Here is a 14,524-nt window from a genome sequence, read left to right on the forward strand (position 1 = left end):
GCAGCAAGGGATCTTTTATATGCACTATCCCATAGACAGGATAGCACATGCCACGGCCTTTGATGTACCAGTCGTGGTGAACTGGCTGGAGCGAGAAATAGCCCAATGAGCCCACTGACGGGGATCGATCCCTAACCGACCGCGCATCAAGCGAGCGCTTTACCACTGGGCTACGTCTCGCCCACAAGACCTGACAAGTTATCTGTGATAAAGAGATTATCTCATTCGACCACCATGTGCATAAACACTATTGTGCAGCAAGCTAACTATATCAAGCGCCGCTGGTGTAGTGGTATCATGCAAGATTCCCATTCTTGCGACCCGGGTTCGATTCCCGGGCGGCGCATTACTTTTTGTTAATATTAATCAAGTTTAAAATTATATGTTTTGTGGTAAAAGTACCGAAAATATAAAGACTTTAATAGGCTTTGTAAGAATGTAATTTTATAACTCCTTGCTTAACGTGTCCGAATTTTAACATCTAGTTCAAGCCAAATATATTCTATTACACGTGCAACAACACATTATATTGCGGACTCCCTTAAAATATGACATGCTATATTTACTAGGGACTACAGTAATATTATAAGAAGTTAAATACATACAAATAACTGGTTCCTGCCTTAGTATATATCGGCTTTATCATGCAAGGTTAGAATAGCAAGTGCCCCTGGCAGAACCTCCAGGCATTCGTCATTCGACATAACTGGATAAAGCCGATGTCCAGTAACCATCTATTTTATTTATCCTGCAATCGCACATAATACAATTTTATATTTTTAAATAATGAAAAAAAAAATAATAATAATAATAAATAATAATAAAATAAACAAATGAAATGGACCTTTTTATTTCACAACTTTCCACGCGTATTCATTGCTTTGTCGCCTAGATACATACCAAAACAAAACACTTCTTATTCAAATTTACTTAATATCTTGTTATTATTAAAGTTAATTAATTATTAATTATTATATTATAACATGATATTGTTTATTTACATTGTAGGGTCAAAAGTCAATATTCCTTTGTTGATCAAAACGGGTAAAAGTAGTCCCGTCTTTAAAAGCTACTTTGTGTAATCAGTGACCGAAATATAGAAATTAGGCCTATATTGTGAACATATGTAACGATTGCAGGATAAAAGTGTATTATGCTGTACTTTTACAAAGTTTATTTAGCCTATATTATTTTTTAAAATATTATTTATTACAAGAATAAGCCTGACATTTCATTTTTTTATTAAAACAAACAAAACAAAACAAAAACAGTTAAGATTTTTACTTGAAAGTGTAAATCAAAGATTTTGAGAAACTCCTGGCACATCCCATCAATCTAATTGTATTACGCATGCGGACATCACTGATTGTTATTCCCTCGTGTCTCTTTTGCCAATCTTCCGACACCGTCCCAATTAGCATGACTAAATTCCTATGAAATTTTCATTGAGATGTTAATTCGCACTAAATTAACGATAACATTGCAATATTAGCGCCCAATAGCTGTTGAGAGTTGTAAAACAAATGTAACGACATCATGAAAGTGGGGCCATCAGTCAGGCACGCGACTAGCGGGCACGTTTATGGCGGGAACCAACGGCGAGCCAGCGCGTGAGCACGAGCAGATGCGCGTGAGCGTGCTGCCCAGACGACAGGGTTGTAGAAAAGCGTGTTCGCGGGCTTTTTGTCAACGTAACCACATGGCGACGATGACTTTCACTTCTGCTTGCTCATGTGACACGACAGCAGAAGATAATTAGGCCTATGTCTTTTCCCCCTCTCCCTCCGTTCCGAAAATTTTGGCAGGCGAGCTCATCACCCATAAACACCCTCACCAAAATATACATATTCCAAACAAGATTATAAAAAGCGGAAAACAAGACAAATAAACATTGGGGGAAAAAAGAAGTAATCGGTCGAATGAAATTAATAGTTTTTTTTTTTTTTTTGGGGGGGGGGGGGGAGAGTTAAAAGCATAATGAATTTGATTTCACATAGCCTATTTGATTTTTTAATTTAATTTAATTAATTTATTTTAATGAATGAATTTATTTGATACATACAGAGGAAGACAGTGGAAGGCAGAGGGAGATAGATGGAGGAAGGGGGAGAGAGAGAGAGAGAGAGAGAGAGAGAGAGAGAGAGAGAGAGAGAGAGAGAGAGAGAGAGAGAGAGAGAGAGAGAGAGAGATTTTACTGGTTACTGTCTTAAAATATTGGCTTTCTTCTGCGAATATTAGAATGGCCCATTTTTATTTATCCGAGATAATACGAACATTTAATGAAATTAAAGAGTAGTAGGTCCACGCGTTTTGATATCCTTTTCGCCTAGAATATCGATAAAGCGACACAACCCGGTTTTTTATTTATTTGACAATCCTACATAATATAAAAAATAAATAGGAAACCGTTTTATTTAACAACTTTACTGTTTCACATAGTATAGAATAGTAGTAGCCTAGGTCAACGCGCAGGTGACACAGGGGTTCTGTGGCCCTTCCCTGGGACAAAAATGTCCATCGATGTTACACAGCAGCTACATAATATTATATTGCATTAAAACAAATGCCGTACATTATTCAAAGCTCAACAAATTGAGCAAACACCTAAATTAGGAATGTTCTTAAAATTATGCTAAATCTACTCTTTTATTTCTTGTATGTTTCATAACAATTCACAGACGTTTGTTGATGTAAACGAAAATAATATATATAAACCAAGAGATTGAAGCTTTAAAATACATTGACTTTGAGCTACATAATGACTAAAATAGTAAATTTTCTTCTGAAATGTAACGATTTTACCTTTAATTAAATACCCCTACCCATAAAAAAATTACAAAACAGAACACCCCCCAAAACCCCCCACACAAACCCCCCAAACAAAACAACAACAACCCCCCAAAAAAACAACAACCAAAAAACAACAAAAACAAACAAACAAACAAACCCACCCCCCCCAAAATAAAAACGAAAAAAAAAACAAGAAAAAAAAAAAAAAACGTCCCGCTAATTTTATTTACAGTTTGCAGCATTGTAAGATTTTTCCGACTAATAAAATATTTCTACTATTAAACTTACATATTAAATATAGTTTCTTGTTTAGAATATCAGTATCTGCATATTCAATGTGTTTCTGGTCGACTTAATATTTATAAGAAGCCCAAACTGGATTTGTCTTCAAATAATTTCGTACGTACGAATAAATCTTTTTTTTAGGAAATAAAATTAAATTTAAACTAGTACAAATATTAGAACGATCAGAAACATGTTTAGTATACAGCCACTAATGTTTTATGCACAAAAATATTTGTCTATGTAATTACAGTCGCCAAAAAGTCTCTGTTAGCCGATAACATCTTAAACATTGCAGCAAACTCAGGAATTCTCTTTAAAGGGACTTACCCTAGTGTTTAAACATTAAGGCATATTTTTTCACTATAAGAGTCGTTTATGATCACTGAAATCCTACTTTACTTATATTTTATTGTTTAGATTATCAATTTCCGTACAACCGAAGTGTTTCTGGTTATCCTGGTGTTTCTAATACCACAAAATGCATTTTTAATATTTTTAGAAACGCACGTGCGTCTGAGAAGTAACTGTTATGGAGTCCCGTTTTATTCTATGTTTAAGGGTATTTCAACGTCACAAACTCTTGTTTCACTCTGTTGTGTCCAAATTTGTTACAGGTTTGTAAATTAGTGTCCATTGGTATGGGTTAAAACTAGAGTCTAGGTGAACATTATGCCTTAGTGTTTAAAAACTAGGGTCTGTCCCTTTAAACTATTCCTTAAGGATGATCAACAGGTTAAGGACATGACGCTACATGTTGAATTTGACAAACAACTGGCTCATATTTTAGTGCACGAATATGTTTTATGTAATAATAATATTTTTTGCATTAACAATCCTGCCGGTGACGGGCAAAAGATTATTACTGTACATAGTTCTGTACTACTTTTATTCCCTGTCAGGCGCGGATCGAGGGAAGGGTGCTGGAGGTGCGAATTTCAGTGGTATTTCGACATTTTTCGTTAAATTACGAAAATCGCCGAAGACGTTACCATAAACACAACAACATGCCTTTGATGTGACGTCAACAATGCTTTGACGTTTTAATATGCTTATTGGTGTGAAAGCGATAATATGCACATTCGTATGAATATAGTTTAACTTCAAACATGTGCCAAAACATCGCTAATATTAACATTTATAATCATTTTTATTTTAAATATATATACGTGTAATTGCAAACTATCTGTACATGGATCTAATACTACCCAATGATAACATCTAACTACTATGCTGTTCTCTTCCAGTATTTCCTGTAAATGTGAAGTGGATATATCAGTAGAGATAAGTGAATAAGTAATTATTAATAAAGAATACAAGGAACATTTGCTATGTTAATTAAGTTCAGTTCTATTAATTTTGTGGCATCAATTTTAGTATAACATAAGAACTGCTCCCGAACGATTGCAAGTGTGGATCTAAGAGGAGGGTGTTGGAGGGACATCCTCTCCTCCCTCTCCGAAATTTGAGTGTACCCAAAATCCAGTGTCTAGGAGATCAAAATAATGCATTTATTGGTTTACAATGTTCTTGTGGATGATTATTACACAGAAAGATTGTTTTGTTTAACGAAACCACTAGAGCAGTTTGATTAATTAATTATCGGCTGTTGGATGTCAAACCTTTCGTAATTCTGACATGTAGTCATCACAGGATCGCCGCTACAACCGATATTTTATATGCACTTTCCCACAGACAGGAAACTAGAGTAAAGAACTATATTTATGATCAGTTATCGAAAATATAGATCTAGTCATCATATCTTGGCAGTATATATATACATGTATATATATATATAGTGATTACACAAGGATTTCTCCAGGAGTTTCTACCAGGGTCCCATGTCTGATGGAATTAGGAAAATTAGCGCCAGTAAATCATACTTGTTCAGGCCACTGAATGATACAGGACACCACTGTTAAATTAATTTATTACAACAGACATAATTAAATATACATATTGGGAATTTTTAGCATAGAAATTGGGAATGTTCAGCGACACTTTGATTTGGGAAGAGGACTATGTTCGGACCCACAGAACGCCTTGATAAATCAGTCTTACATATAATATGTATGTATATACATGTGTATAATATATGTATATCATTTTACTGTATTTTTAAATATTCGTTTATACTCTATTCGAGAATCAGTACCCGGTTCTTTGGAATTTGATAATAGGCTACATGTAAAAAAAACGACAATGAATATTTTGTATCTGTATCATTAACAACTTGTACATACTCAGTTAAAGATAATCTACGTTGCTTTTTTATTTTTCGTATTTCATTTTGGTTTTTCGTGACAAAAAGCGTTTAAATCTCACCTAGATATTAATAAATTATATGAAAAACGAAATAATAAAAGGCGCGTTACAGAATCAAGGCAAAAACTGATTATGTATATTTTAAATGCTTAAATATATTTTCGTATAAAAAAATACATCAGGGCTGCTGCTTTAACGGCAGCTGGAGAGGTAAAAAATCTGTACATTCGTACTTGCTTCCAGCCACCAAAACAAACATGCTGATATTACGCTGTTGAACACCAATGACGTCATAGGTTACAAATATCGTGTTCAATATTATTTTTCATCACGCTTTGTGCCACGGGGGTCTTTGTGTTTTTATACCACCGTGATGAAAACAATTTTTTGTTTATGAATAACACCGTCAGTTTTCACAGATCACAAAATCGGATGAAAATTTGGAAATGCTTGCGGAAATATTTCATAATTTATCTTTTCATCTGCATGCAGGATGCAAGTGTTACGTCAATACGACTTGATGGAAATATATCAAATATTGGTGATGTGATTTCGACCATCAGTGTTTGCTCACCCTTCTTCTGGAAATTGCCCTCTGAACGCAGACGGAATCTCGGTATTGTGTCGCCATTGGCCAGAGGGCGCTAGTTTTTCACACGGCGGTACATTTAATATTTCTGTGGCCTTGAGTAATTTTTCCCACAAACTTCCAGGCTTTGTTTGTAGAACTTCTGACCCTGTCGATAGCTGATCGATATTTTTGATACTTTTATTGAATCTTGAAGAGTTAATATGGTGGGTGCCGTGGGGAGGACGCGTGTTTCGGTAGTCAAATAGTGTCGAATTTCAAACCGTGAATACTTTTCATAAATATGCAGTCAGGTCTCCTTATCCGTTCCCATCCAGTGGGCGGGACATAACCCAGTGGTAAAGTGCTCGTCTGATGCGTGGATGGTCTAGGATCGATCCCCGTCGGTGGGCCCATTGGGCTATGTCTCGTTCAAGCCAGTGCACCACGACTGGTATATCAAATGCCGTGGTATGTGCTATCCTATCTGTGGGATGGTGCATATAAAAGATCCCTTGCTATTAATGGAAAAATGTGGCGGCTGTTTGACACCCAATAACCGATGATTAATGAATCAATGTGCTCTGGTGGTGTCGTTAAACAAACAAACTTTAACCTATAGGCCATTTTCAAAATTCAATAGCGCCACAAATACCCCGCCCGCTACCGACCCTGGTCGGGCTGCTCGTGCTCTCTTGCACTTGTCAAGCGAAGGCAGTCCCCTCTCCCACCCCCAACCCCTTTCCTGTCCTGCACGGAGGAGCTGGCGAAAGTGGACACCTGCACCCATGACAGGCGTGTGCTACAACAGCTTGCTCTGAAATGACCTGACAAGTTATCTGTGATAATGAGATTATCTCATTCGACCACCATGTGCATAAACACTATTGTGCAGCAAGCTAACTATATCAAGCGCCTCTGGTGTAGTGGTATCATGCAAGATTCCCATTCTTGCGACTCGGGTTCGATTCCCGGGCGGCGCATTACTTATTGTTAATACAGTTTAAAATTATGTGTTTTGTGTTAAAATATAAAAGCACTGTGAGCTCGCTTGATATGCGGTCTGTTTGGAATCGATACCCGTCGGTGGTCCGATTGCTGCTGAACTTAATTAGCTCCCCATTTCTCATTCGATGATACATTCCAAAATGCGCCAAAATTGCTTCAAAATGTTTTTCACAATGTTTTACTTTGTGACTTAATTCTACGGGTTATTCAAAATTCAATAACACCAAAAATGCTCCCGCATGCTACAGTCCCCAAACTCTTTTCCTATCCTGGACGGAGGAGGCGGTCCACAGGCGTACGGGCTCCCATTGTTGAAAGGGGGGGGGGGGGGGGGGGGGGGGGCATGCTGACTTTTGCCCCAATTAAACAAAAATGCCTGAATCTGGTTAACAGCACTTATTCATATTAGTACCGGCCTCGGTGGCGTCGTGGTAGGCCATCGGTCTACAGGCTGGTAGGTACTGGGTTCGGATCCCAGTCGAGGCATGGGATTTTTAATCCAGATACTGACTCCAAACCCTGAGTGAGTGTTCCGCAAGGCTCAATGGGTAGGTGTAAACCACTTGCACCGACCAGTGATCCATAACTGGTTCAACAAAGGCCATGGTTTGTGCTATCCTGCCTGTGGGAAGCGCAAATAAAAGATCCCTTGCTGCTAATCGGAAGAGTAGCCCATGTAGTGGCGACAGCGGGTTTCCTCTTAAAATCTGTGTGGTCCTTAACCATATGTCTGACGCCATATAACCGTAAATAAAATGTGTTGAGTGCGTCGTTAAATAAAACATTTCTTTCTTTCTTTCTTTATTCATATTAGCATTACTACCAAAGAGCTATATAGGGTTGCAAATGAATTTTGAGGGTAGAATGGTAGAAAGGTCTCAGGTTAGCACATTTTGCCTGAATATCTGTATAATCTTTGCCCGAATTTGAGGTTTTGCTCCAGCACTAGGGGGGTAATTGCCCCCCCCCGCCCCCGCCCCTGTCTCGTACGCTTATGCCGACACCTGCGCCCATGACAGCCGTGCGCGACAACAGCTTGTTCTGAATGTGCACGTTAAACCCTGACCTGACCTAATGGGAAACTGGACATTAAATAGCTGTGCTCTAGTGGTGTCGTTAAACAAAACAAACTTTAAAGTTAACCATCCCCATTCATCCACCCATTCATCACATCCATCCGTCCGTCCCTCCATCTTGTTTTGAATACCTACATCCTGAACATATTGATTATAATTTATATATTTATTATTGTTATCTTTAATTCCTTATCAGATGCAGTACGACGTGTTCTAATGATTGGGTGGGATTTAGCCCAGTCGGTTGAGTGCTCGCTGGAGGTGCTTGCGTCGCAGGATCGAACCACCTTGGTGGATCCATTCAGCTGATTGGGTTTTTTCTCTCATTCCAACCAGTACACCACACCTGGACAAAGACCGTGGTATGTGCGTTCCTGTTTGTGGAAAAGTGCATATAAAAGATCCCTTGCTGCATTAGGAAAAATGTAGCGGGTTTTCAGAATTACCAAAATTATGTCTGACATTCAACAGCCGATGATTAATTAATCAATATGCCCCAGTGGTGTGGTTAAATAAAACAAACAAAGATTTAATGACAAAATCGGAAAACTAACTTATGATTCTCATGGCGATTTTTAAAATTCTAGTACCAACTGCAACCGAATGAGTGCACGCAGACCTCTTGCTCGAGTCAAACGAGTTGGTTGAGTAGTTTGTAGCAGATCGTTACTATATTGTTATCTTATCGTCTGTCCGTCTGTCTGTCTCTCTCTGTCTGTCTCTGTCTCTCTTTCTCTGTGTGCGCGCGTGCGTGCGCGCGCGTGTGAACGTGTGTATGAGTGTAAATGTGTGAATGTGCGTGCGTACACATGCGTATGTATATTTATGTCTGTGTGGCATATGGATGCAGATATGTGTATTCTGTTGTTTACTGTTGTTGTAATTATGTCATATGTTTGCTTTCTCTTTCGCTTTGAAATGGAAATTTGTCCCCCTAACCAGTGTACGTATACAATGGTTGCAATAAAGATTGTATTGTATTGAGTCAATGATGAGATACATGTAAGACCACTTAATTAGTTTCTGTGAACAACAAAAACATTACTTGATTAGTGGAACCCAACCCTGTTAAGCTGTCAACGACATTGAAATACTGCGGTTGCAGGTACACCACGATATAGTTCTTGGAAAACATGCTTTGTTTCTGTAACTTGTGTGTATTGTTGGCATTTGACGATTTTATTTTATTTATACATACAGAGCTGGAACCGTTCCATTTACAGAAGCGTTTCTGTTGAGTATGAATGAATGAATGAATGAATGAATGTTTAACGACACCCCAGCACGAAAAATACATCGGCTATTGGGTGTCAAAGTATGGCAATGCAAACAAATAAAGTGATGATCAACATCAATATAAAAATTCAAGATTAAAAAAAAAAAAACCCAGTGTAAAGAACCGGGCAAAAACACAAATATCACAGATAGATACGGACTTTTACTAAAAATTTCAATTTTGTGCTGTATTGGCCATTCTCAAAGAGAATGTTACACCCCTGCACCACGGTGAGGTTGCAGCACGCGCGGGGGCGTTTCTGTTAAGAGACCCAATTCGAAACTTCCAAAATCCCCCCCCCCCCCTGACCTGCTGGAACCGGACCATCTAAAATACAGCATCAGTTCGTTTTCACTACCTTTATTCGTGTCTTTATATATCACTCCCTCTCCCCTCTCTACACTCCCAAACCAAGGACGGACAAAATATGGGAAATGAAATAGGCTTGGTGTACAGGACGAGTATAGTTTCTCTCATAACTCATCTTCTGCTCAGTACAGATACTTTTATATCTGTTAAAAATGAAGCTGAAAAGCAACCTATTAAGTTTTCATCTGAAAATGATGAAGTATATAACAATCACTTCTCTTTGGAGGAGTTAAGAGACAGACTTAAGTAGGATCAGATGAAATACACTATCAACTATTAAAACGCCTATCTGAATCATCCCAGGAACTACTTTTGAATATCTTCAACAAAATCCGGATTTCTGGTGACTTTCCTTCTGAATAGAAGAAGCTGAACGACAAAAGCACATTCATATATCAAAATCACATTCATATATCAAAATCACATTCATATATCAAAACCACATTCATATATCAAAACCACATTCATATATCAAAATCATATCTCTGTACAAGGCAGAGTCAAAAAGGGTGCTAGGCAAAGTCGTGATTGCTTCCATGATCTACTATCAGGTGCTCTTCCGTAGGAAGACCGCCATTCCCCTAGGAGATAGGCATCACGTTTCACCCCCCTGCACCGCCCGTAGGACTGCCACTCACAGACTAGGTTAGAAAACACAAACTTGCACAGGACTGATACAGCTGTGATGGCATGCACTCATGAATCACTGTAAAACAGTGATGATATTGGGTGTTCGCGAAAGGAGAGTATATCCTACCTCAACGGTGAGCCATTAAGTCCACAGTTGAAATGTAGAGGATTTTCACCAAAAGGATGACAAGGCGTGTATAAGGTCAAAACAGACATAATTTTAGTCAGTGATGCGTCAAATCGTGAAATGGCCTCTCAGTATTTACCATAAAATATTTCTTTCAGGAGTCATTGGATGTTATAACCCTGATCAAACATCTCTACCAGAACGATATGTTAGTCTTTAAAATTAGCATAATAACATGTCCTACGGTATCTCGGAAGTTGCAAAATATAAAAGCTAGAGCAGAAGGAATGGAGTTTTTCCTTAAGTTTACCATGGGGGATCGCTGTGTACAGTGTTGAAAAATCAAATGTTTTAACACTGGTGAACTTTGATCTGGATTGTGACTGGATAACTTCAGGTAAATCATTGGAGTTCTTGAGAATCTACATGTGATTAATACCAGTCCAACCTTGATAGTGGTCAGGATAATGGTTAGTTTTTGAGACAAGGATTTTGGGGTACATTTCCTGGACCCCGCAATATATATCTCCTTGTATGGATTCTAATCAAGTTTTGAAATCCAGTACAGAAGAGAAGCGGAGATGTCCTGAAATTTTCAAGCAATCATTACTCCTATTCCTAAGCTTGGTAAGGATCCAACAAATCCCACAAGTTATCATCCTGTCGCTGCGACAAGTTGCATTTGTAAAACCATGGAATGAATTATCAAACGTAGACTTGTCTGGGATCTCGAGTCCTACAAGTTGCTTACTAACGTGCAATGTGGGTTTAGGTCTAGACATATCACGGTCGATCAACTTGAAATATTTTGTAGGTAAGCTTTCATCCATAATTAGCATTTGGTATATGTCTTCTTTTTTCTTTCCCCTGAAGTAAGCTTATGATTCCACGTAGAAGACCTAATGTATACCTAATTTTATTTCGAATTTCTTAAAATGTAGGTCTTTCAGGATACGAATGAGATCCCACTCGCAAGAGATGGGTGTACCCAAATGTAGCATCCTGTCAGGTACTCTATTTTCTATAAAACTCAGTGGCATCACCTATTGTTTAAAACCTGGTGTTCATTGCTCGTTGTATGTCGATGATATTCAGAGTTGCTACAGATCGTCCAATATGAGTATTATCGAACGTCAGTTGCAGCTTTGTTTGAATACGCTTCAACAATGGGCGACTGACAATGGCTTTTGATTCTCAAAGGCAAAGACTGTATGTATGCTTATCTGAAGAAAAAAAAAACCACCCAAAAAAACAAACACTCCCCCCCCCCCCCCCCCACCCCACAAAAAAACCCCAAACACACACAACAACAACACAACAAAAAAAACAAGCAAAAAACCCCAAGAGCTCTCCATTTATACACACAGCTGTTTCGGAATAAAAGTTATATTTGATATTTGATGGGGGTTATATTTGATAGGAAGCTATCCTTTATGTCCCATCTAAAATACGTTTAATGGTTATTGGCAGTACATAATGGTGAGCAGACCGAAAGGTTATGTTGAGTCCGTATACAGTTTTAGTTACATCTAAACTTGATTATGGATGCATTGTGTATGGGTCAGCAAGCAAGTCTTACTTGTAGATGATAGATCCTATACACAACCAGGAGCTTACTTTGTCTTGGTTCTTCTAAAACATCACCTTACGAGAGCATGTACGTTGATGCACACGAACGTGCTCAGACGTGCCAAATAAAATATATTGTATTCTGTTGGGTACCCAGTCATATTGGCATCATGGGTAATGAAAAAGCAGATGTAGCTTACAAGTCTGCTTTGGATTTGCCTCGTTCCCGAGTTGGCGTACCTTATACTGAGATTAAACTTGATATTAATCAATATATCTTTTCAACTTAACAGTATGATTGGAACAAGCTTCATTCCATCAAGCCAGTCCTGTGAGTGGCAGTCCTACTATAGGCGGTGCAGGAAGGATGAAAGTCTGGTGTCGTGCTCGCATAGGTCATACGTACGCGACATATTAATTTATTCTCAAGATGGATCCTCCACCCCAGTGCGACACTGTCAGTGTACACGGACTGTTGACCACGTTTTCGTAATAATGTTGAACCGACGGAAGATATATTTAGAAAACAAGATGTGATGGGATCATTTCGATTCCAACCTCAACTTATTTTGAAATGATATTCTTACCCGTGATATTTATATACTTGAAATGTTTATATACTTGTGATAGTTATACTTTACAGTTCTTTACATCTTAACCATATGTCCGACGCCATATAACCGTAAATAAAATGTGTTGAGTGCGTCGTTAAATAAAACATTTTCTTTCTTTCTAGTTCTTTACATAGTTTGAAATTTTTTATATTGATGTTAATCGTCAATTGATTTATATTTTTACCATGGTTTGTCAGCCAATAGTCGATGTTTTGTGTCGGGGTGTCGTAAAACATTCATTCCTTTAGTACGAGTTAATACTGATCTAAGCATTCATTCAGTTAGTACGAGTTAATACTGATCTAAGCATTCATTCCTTTAGCACGAGTTAATACTGATCTAAGCAAGCATTCATTCAGTACGAGTTAATACTGATCTAAGCATTCATTCCTTTAGTACGAGTTAATACTGATCTAAGCAAGCATTCCTTTAGTAAGAGTTAATACTGATCTAAGCATTCATTCCTTTAGTACGAGTTAATACTGATCTAAGCAAGCATTCATTCAGTTAGTACGAGTTAATACTGATCTAAGCATTCATTCAGTTAGTACGAGTTAATACTGATCTAAGCATTCATTCCTTTAGTACGAGTTAATACTAATCTAAGCATTCATTCAGTTAGTACGAGTTAATACTGATCTAAGCATTCATTCCTTTAGTACGAGTTAATACTGATCTAAGCATTCATTCCTTTAGTACGAGTTAATACTGATCTAAGCATTCATTCCGTTAGTACGAGTTAATACTGATCTAAGCATTCATTCCTTTAGTACGAGTTAATACTGATCTAAGCATTCATTCCTTTAGTACGAGTTAATACTGATCTAAGATTATTGGATTTGTAATGATGCAGTTAGGTTAGCCCAGCCGTTAACGTGGACTGTCAAATGTCATGCGAACAGGTGAAGATGTTCCAATTTCGCCAGAATACACATTTTATCACGCCACCTACTTGGACTACACACACAGCGGAAGGATGCACGTTTCTATTGGCAATCATTCATCCACTTTAGTCCCCGTTGTCCGCATGCTAAACGTCATGAACCGTTAACTGCCACACACACACACCCTGCGCCCCTCCCCCACCCAGCTTCCGATTTCAACACAACCGGACTCCAAATCTAATGCACGACAAAGTATAGCTTCAAATCAGAGGAAGATAGTTTGTTTTGTTTCACGATACCACTAGATTTATTCATCATCGGCTATACGATGTCAACATTTGGTCTTCGGGGAAAACCTGCTACGTTTCCGTTAGCAACAAGAGAGCTTTTATTTTATATGCACTTTGCTACAGACGGAACAACATATACTAAGACCTTTGATATAGGAGTCATGTGACACTGGTTAAAACGGGAAACACCCAGACAAAGATTGGATCCACTGTGGAGGTTCGATCATGCGACCAAAGTCCTTCACGTGTTCCTACAATGCAGATAAGAAAAAACAGCCTATTGAGTGAACCAACTGGGTTTCATTTCCCACCACTACACCACATCTGGTGGTAATGGTTTTCTGTTCAATGAACAGTTGTATAAAAGATATTTAGCTGGTAATCAGAAAGTATGCAAGTAAAAGCACTTCTCTCACTTATTAGATAATGTTTCAACAATGTGCATGTGTATTATGACATTTTTTCTTATCAAGTCTACAATCATTACAGCTGTCATAGAGGGTGAATAAACAGAATGAAAACCTAGTCCCCATACATCACACCTCTGAAAATTGTGTGAATGATCTTTTAGTTTGTGCAAACCTAACTTTGCGCAACCTACTTTTTATTTGTGCAACATTTATAGCATTCTTTCTTAGAAGACAGCGGGTTAGCAAAAAGGAAAGGTTACCTGAATTAAAGAAATGGGTTCTACAAAAAGGTTTGTATAATGACCGAGTTTGGCTCATCTAAACAGAAGAGTACAACGAGATTCAAGTAAAACACAAACTAATGAG

The 14,524-nt window shown here is 38.0% G+C and overlaps 2 non-coding genes across 2 annotated transcripts; both read left to right on the forward strand.

Annotated features, from left to right (window-relative positions):
• The first annotated feature begins 275 nt into the window (after positions 1-275).
• On the forward strand, positions 276-346 carry Trnag-ccc. The gene has a single exon. It is a non-coding gene; the product is annotated as a tRNA-Gly (tRNA).
• A 6,471-nt stretch (positions 347-6,817) lies between these two features.
• Positions 6,818-6,888, forward strand: Trnag-ccc. Its single transcript has one exon. It is a non-coding gene; the product is annotated as a tRNA-Gly (tRNA).
• Positions 6,889-14,524: the final 7,636 nt, after the last annotated feature.

The sequence above is a fragment of the Gigantopelta aegis genome, chromosome 6, assembly GCF_016097555.1.
Source record: "Gigantopelta aegis isolate Gae_Host chromosome 6, Gae_host_genome, whole genome shotgun sequence".
Taxonomy (NCBI): Eukaryota; Metazoa; Mollusca; class Gastropoda; order Neomphalida; family Peltospiridae; genus Gigantopelta; species Gigantopelta aegis.